This window comes from Schistocerca serialis, unplaced genomic scaffold, assembly GCF_023864345.2.
Source record: "Schistocerca serialis cubense isolate TAMUIC-IGC-003099 unplaced genomic scaffold, iqSchSeri2.2 HiC_scaffold_1417, whole genome shotgun sequence".
Classification (NCBI taxonomy): domain Eukaryota; kingdom Metazoa; phylum Arthropoda; class Insecta; order Orthoptera; family Acrididae; genus Schistocerca; species Schistocerca serialis.
The window spans coordinates 14,956,349-14,962,650 of NW_026047644.1; positions in this window are offsets into that span (position 1 = coordinate 14,956,349).

Consider the following 6,302-nt stretch of genomic DNA (forward strand, 5'->3'; position numbering starts at 1 on the left):
ACCATTCCTGTGACATTTGATATAGATTCCGATGCTTCACTTCAGGTTTACTGTATCCCTGTGACCTTCTTATTGACGATAAAACACAGATATTGCATCGGAATCAATTACTAAAGGCACAATGCCGACTTAAGTACAAGAAAACTGACTCTTCTTACTGTCTATGTTTTGAACTATTCCTGTGACACTAGTTATAGATTCCGATGCTTCACTTCAGGTTTACTGTGTCCCTTTGACCTTCTTATTGTCGATGAAACACTGAAATTGCATCGGAATTAAACACAAAAGGCACAATGCCGACTTAAGTACAAGAAAACTGACTCTTCTCACTGTCTATGTTTTTAACCATTCATGTGACACTAGTTATAGATTCCGATGCTTCACTTCCGGTGTACTGTATCCCTCTGACCTTCTTATTGACGATGAAAATCAGAATTTGCATCGGAATTAAATACAAGTACAAGAAAACTGACTCTTCTTACTTTCTATGTTTTGAACCACTCCTGTGACACTAGTTATAGATTCCGATGCTTCACTTCAGGTTCACTGTATCCCTCTGACCTTCTTATTGACGATGAAACACAGAAATTACATCGGAATGATATACAAAAGGCACAATGCCGACTTAAGTAGAAGAAAACTGACTCTTCTTACTGTCTATGTTTTGAACCATTCCTGTGACACTAGTTATAGATTCCGATGCTTCACTTCAGGTTTTCTGTATCCCTCTGACCTTCTTATTGACGATGAAACACAGAAATTGCATCGGAATTAAATACAAAAGGCACAATGCCGACTTAAGTACAAGAATACTGACTCTTCTTAATGTTTATGATTTGAACCATTCATGTGACACTAGTTATAGATTCCGATGCTTCACTGCAGGTTTACTGTATCCCTCTGACCATCTTATTGACGATGAAACACAGAAATTGCATCGGAATTAAATACAAAAGGCACAATGCCGACTTAAGTACAAGAAAACTGACTCTTCTTACTGTCTATGCTTTGAACCATTCCTGTGACACTAGTTATAGATTCCGATCCATCACTTCAGGTTTACTGTATCCCTCTGACCTTCTTATTGACGATGAAACATAGAAATTGCATCGGAATTAAATAGAAAAGGAACAATGCCGACTTAAGTACAAGAAAACTGACTCTTCTTACTGTCTATGTTTTGAACCATTACTGTGACACTAGTTATAGATTCCGATGCTTCACATTAGGTTTCCTATATCCCTCTGACCTTCTTATTGACGATGAAACACAGATATTGCATCGGAATTAATTACTAAAGGCACAATGCCGACTTAAGTACAAGAAAACTGACTCTTCTTACTGTCTATGTTTTGAACCATTCCTGTGACATTTGATATAGAATCCGATGCTTCACTTCAGGTTTACTGTATCCCTCTGGCATTCTTATTGACGATGAAACGCAGATATTGCATCGGAATTAAATACAAAAGGCACAGTGCCGACTTAAGTACAAGAAAACTGACTCTTCTTACTGTCTATGTTTTGAACTATTCCTGTGACACTAGTTATAGATTCGGATGCTTCACTTCACGTTTACTGTGTCCCTTTGACCTTCTTATTGTCGATGAAACACAGAAACAGCATCGGAATTAAATACAAAATGCACAATGCCGACTTAAGTACAAGAAAACTGACTCATCTCACTGTCTATGTTTTGAACCATTCATGTGACACTAGTTATAGATTCCGATGCTTCACTTCAGGTTTACTGCATCCCTCTGACCTTCTTATTGACGATGAGAAACAGAATTTGCATCGGAAATAAATACAAGAGGCACAATGCCGACTTAAGTACAAGAAAACTGACTCTTCTTACTTTCTATGTTTTGAACCACTCCTGTGACACTAGTTGTAGATTCCGATGCTTCACTTCAGGTTCACTGTATCCCTCTGACCTTCTTATTGACGATGAAGCACAGAAATTGCATCGGAATGATATACAAAAGGCCCAATGCCGACTTAAGTTAAAGAAAACTGACTCTTCTTACTTTCTATGTTTTGAACCACTCCTGTGACACTAGTTGTAGATTCCGATGCTTCACTTCAGGTTCACTGTATCCCTCTGACCTTCTTATTGACGATGAAGCACAGAAATTGCATCGGAATGATATACAAAAGGCCCAATGCCGACTTAAGTAGAAGAAAACTGACTCTTCTTACTGTCTATGTTTTGAACCATTCCTGTGACACTAGTTATAGATTCCGATGCTTCACTTCAGGTTTACTGTATCCCTCTGACCTTCTTATTGACGATGAAAAACAGAATTTGCATCGGAATTAAATACAGGTACAAGAAAACTGACTCTTCTTACTTTCTATGTTTTGAACCACTCCTGTGACACTAGTTATAGATTCCGATGCTTCACTTCAGGTTCACTGTATCCCTCTGACCTTCTTATTGTCGATGAAACACAGAAATTGCATCGAAATGATATACAATAGGCACAATGCCGACTTAAGTAGAAGAAAACTGACTCTTCTTACTGTCTATGTTTTGATCCATTCCTGTGACACTAGTTATAGATTCCGATGCCTCACTTCAGTTTTACTGTTTCCCTCTCACCTTCTTATTGACGATGAAACACAGAAATTGCATTGGAATTATATACTAAAGGCACAATGCCGACTTAAGTACAAGAATACTGACTCTTCTTAATGTCTATGTTTTGAACCATTCCTGTGACACTAGTTATAGATTCCGATCCATCACTTCAGGTTTACTGTATCCCTCTGACCTTCTTATTGACGATGAAACATAGAAATTGCATCGGAATTAAATAGAAAACGAACAATGCCGACTTAAGTACAAGAAAACTGACTCTTCTTACTGTCTATGTTTTGAACCATTACTTTGACACTAGTTATAGATTCCGATGCTTCACATCAGGTTTACTGTATCCCTCTGACCTTCTTATTGACGATGATACACAGATATTGCATCGGAATTAATTACTAAAGGCACAATGCCGACTTAAGTACGAGAAAACTGACTCTTCTTACTGTCTATGTTTTGAACCATTCCTGTGACATTTGATATAGATTCCGATGCTTCACTTCAGGTTTACTGTATCCCTCTGACCTTCTTATTGACGATGAAACACAGATATGGCATCGGAATTAATTACTAAAGGCACAATGCCGACGTAAGTACAAGAAAACTGACTCTTCTTACTATCTATGTTTTGAACTATTCCTGTGACTCTAATTATAGATTCCGATGCTTCACTTCAGGTTTACTGTGTCCCTTTGACCTTCTTATTGTCGATGAAACACAGAAATTGCATCGGAATTTAACACAAAAGGCACAATGCCGACTTAAGTACAAGAAAACTGACACTTCTCACTGTCTATGTTTTTAACCATTCATGTGACACTAGTTATTGATTCCGATGCTTCACTTCCGGTTTACTGTATCCCTCTGACCTTCTTATTGACGATGAAAATCAGAATTTGCATCGGAATTAAATACAAGTACAAGAAAACTGACTCTTCTTACTTTCTATGTTTGAACCACACCTGTGACACTAGTAATAGATTCTGATGCTTCACTTCAGGTTCACTGTATCCCTCTGACCTTCTTATTGACGATGAAGCACAGAAATTGCATCGGAATGATATACAAAAGGCCCAATGCCGACTTAAGTAGAAGAAAACTGACTCTTCTTACTGTCTATGTTTTGAACCATTCCTGTGACCCTAGTTATAGATTCCGATGCTTCACTTCAGGTTTACTGTATGCCTCTGACCTTCTTATTGACGATGAAACACAGAATTTGCATCGGAATTAAATACAAGAGGCACAATGCCGACTTATGTAAAAGAAAAATGACTCTTCTTACTGTCTATGTTTTGAACCATTCCTGTGACACTAGTTATAGATTCCGTTGCTTCACTTCAGGTTTACTGTATCCCTCTGACCATCTTATTGACGATGAAACACAGAAATTGCATCGGCATTAAATACAAATGGCACAATGCCGAATTAAGTACAAGAAAACTGACTCTTCTTACTGTCTATGATTTGAACTATTCCTGTGACACTAGTTATAGATTACGATGCGTCACTTCAGGTTTACTGTGTCCCTCTGTCCTTCTTATTGTCGATGAAACACAGAAATTGCATCGGAAATAAATACAAAAGGCACAATGCCGACTTAAGTACAAGAAAAATGACTCTTCTTACTGTCTATGTTTTGATCCATTCCTGTGACACTAGTTATAGATTCCGATCCATCACTTCAGGTTTACTGTATCCCTCTGACCTTCTTATTGACGATGAAACACAGAAATTGCATCGGAATTAAATAGAAAAGACACAATGCCGACTTAAGTACAAGAAAACTGACTCTTCTTACTGTCTATGTTTTGAACCATTCCTGTGACACTAGTTATAGATTCCGATGCCTCACTTCAGGTTTACTGTATCCCTCTGACCTTCTTATTGACGATGAAACACAGAAATTGCATCGGAATTAAATAGAAAATACACAATGCCGACTTAAGTACAAGAAAACTGACTCTTCTTACTGTTTATGTTTTGAACCATTACTGTGACACTAGTTATAGATTCCGATGCTTCACATCAGGTTTACTGTATCCCTCTGACCTTCTTATTGACGATGAAACACAGATATTGCATCGGAATTAATTACTAAAGGCACAATGCCGACTTAAGTACATGAAAACTGAGTCTTCTTATTGTCTATGTTTTGAACCATTCCTGTGACATTTGATATAGATTCCGATGCTTCACTTCAGGTTTACTGTATGCCTCTGACCTTCTTATTGACGATGAAACACAGAAATTGCATCGGAATTAATTACTAATGGCACAATGCCGACTTAAGTAGAAGAAAACTGACTCTTCTTACTGTCTATGTTTTGAACCATTCCTGTGACACTAGTTATAGATTCCGATGCTTCACTTCAGGTTTACTGTACCCCTCTGACGTTCTTATTGACGATCAAACACAGAAATTGCATCGGAATTAAATACAAAAGGCACAATGCCGACTTAAGTACAAGAATACTGACTCTTCTTAATGTCTATGTTTGAACCATTCATGTGACACTAGTTATAGATTCCGATGCTTCACTGCAGTTTTACTGTATCCCTCTGACCTTCTTATTGACGATGAAACACAGAAATTGCATCGGAATTAAATAAAAAAGGCACAATGCCGACTTAAGTACAAGAAAACTGACTCTTCTTACTGTCTATGCTTTGATCCATTCCTGTGACACTAGTTATAGATTCCGATCCATCACCTCAGGTTTACTGTATCCGTCTGACCTTCTTATTGACGATGAAACATAGAAAATGCATCGGAATTAAATTGAAAGGGAACAATGCCGACTTAAGTACAAGAAAACTGACTCTTCTTACTGTCTATGTTTTGAACCATTACTGTGACACTAGTTATAGATTCCGATGCTTCACATCAGGTTTCCTGTATCCCTCTGACCTTCTTATTGACGATGAAACACAGATATTGCATCGGAATTAGTTACTAAAGGCACAATGCCGACATAAGTACAAGAAAACTGACTCTTCTTACTGTCTATGTTTTGAACCATTTATGTGACATTTGATATAGATTCCGATGCTTCACTTCAGGTTTACTGTATCCCTCGGGCCTACTTATTGACGATGAAACACAGAAATTGCATCGGAATTAAATACAAAAGGCACAGTGCCGACTTAAGTACAAGAAAACTGACTCTTCTTATTGTCTATGTTTTGAACCATTCCTGTGACATTTGATATAGATTCCGATGCTTCACTTCAGGTTTACTGTATTCCTCTGACCTTCTTATTGACGATGAAAAACAGAATTTGCATCGGAATTAAATACAAGAGGCACAATGCCGACTTAAGTAGAAGAAAACTGACTCTTCTTACTTTCTATGCTTTGAACCACTCCTGTGACACTAGTTGTAGATTCCGATGCTTCACTTCAGGTTCACTGTATACCTCTGACCTTCTTATTGACGATGAAGCACAGAAATTGCATCGGAATGATATACAAAAGGCCCAATGCCGACTTAAGTAGAAGAAAACTGACTCTTCTTACTGTCTATGTTTTGAACCATTCCTGTGACACTAGTTATAGATTCCGATGCTTCACTTCAGGTTTACTGTGTCCCTCTGACCTTCTTATTGTCGATGAAACACAGAAATTGCATCGGAAATAAATACAAAAGGCACAATGCCGACTTAAGTACAAGAAAACTGACTCTTCTCACTGTCTATGATTTGA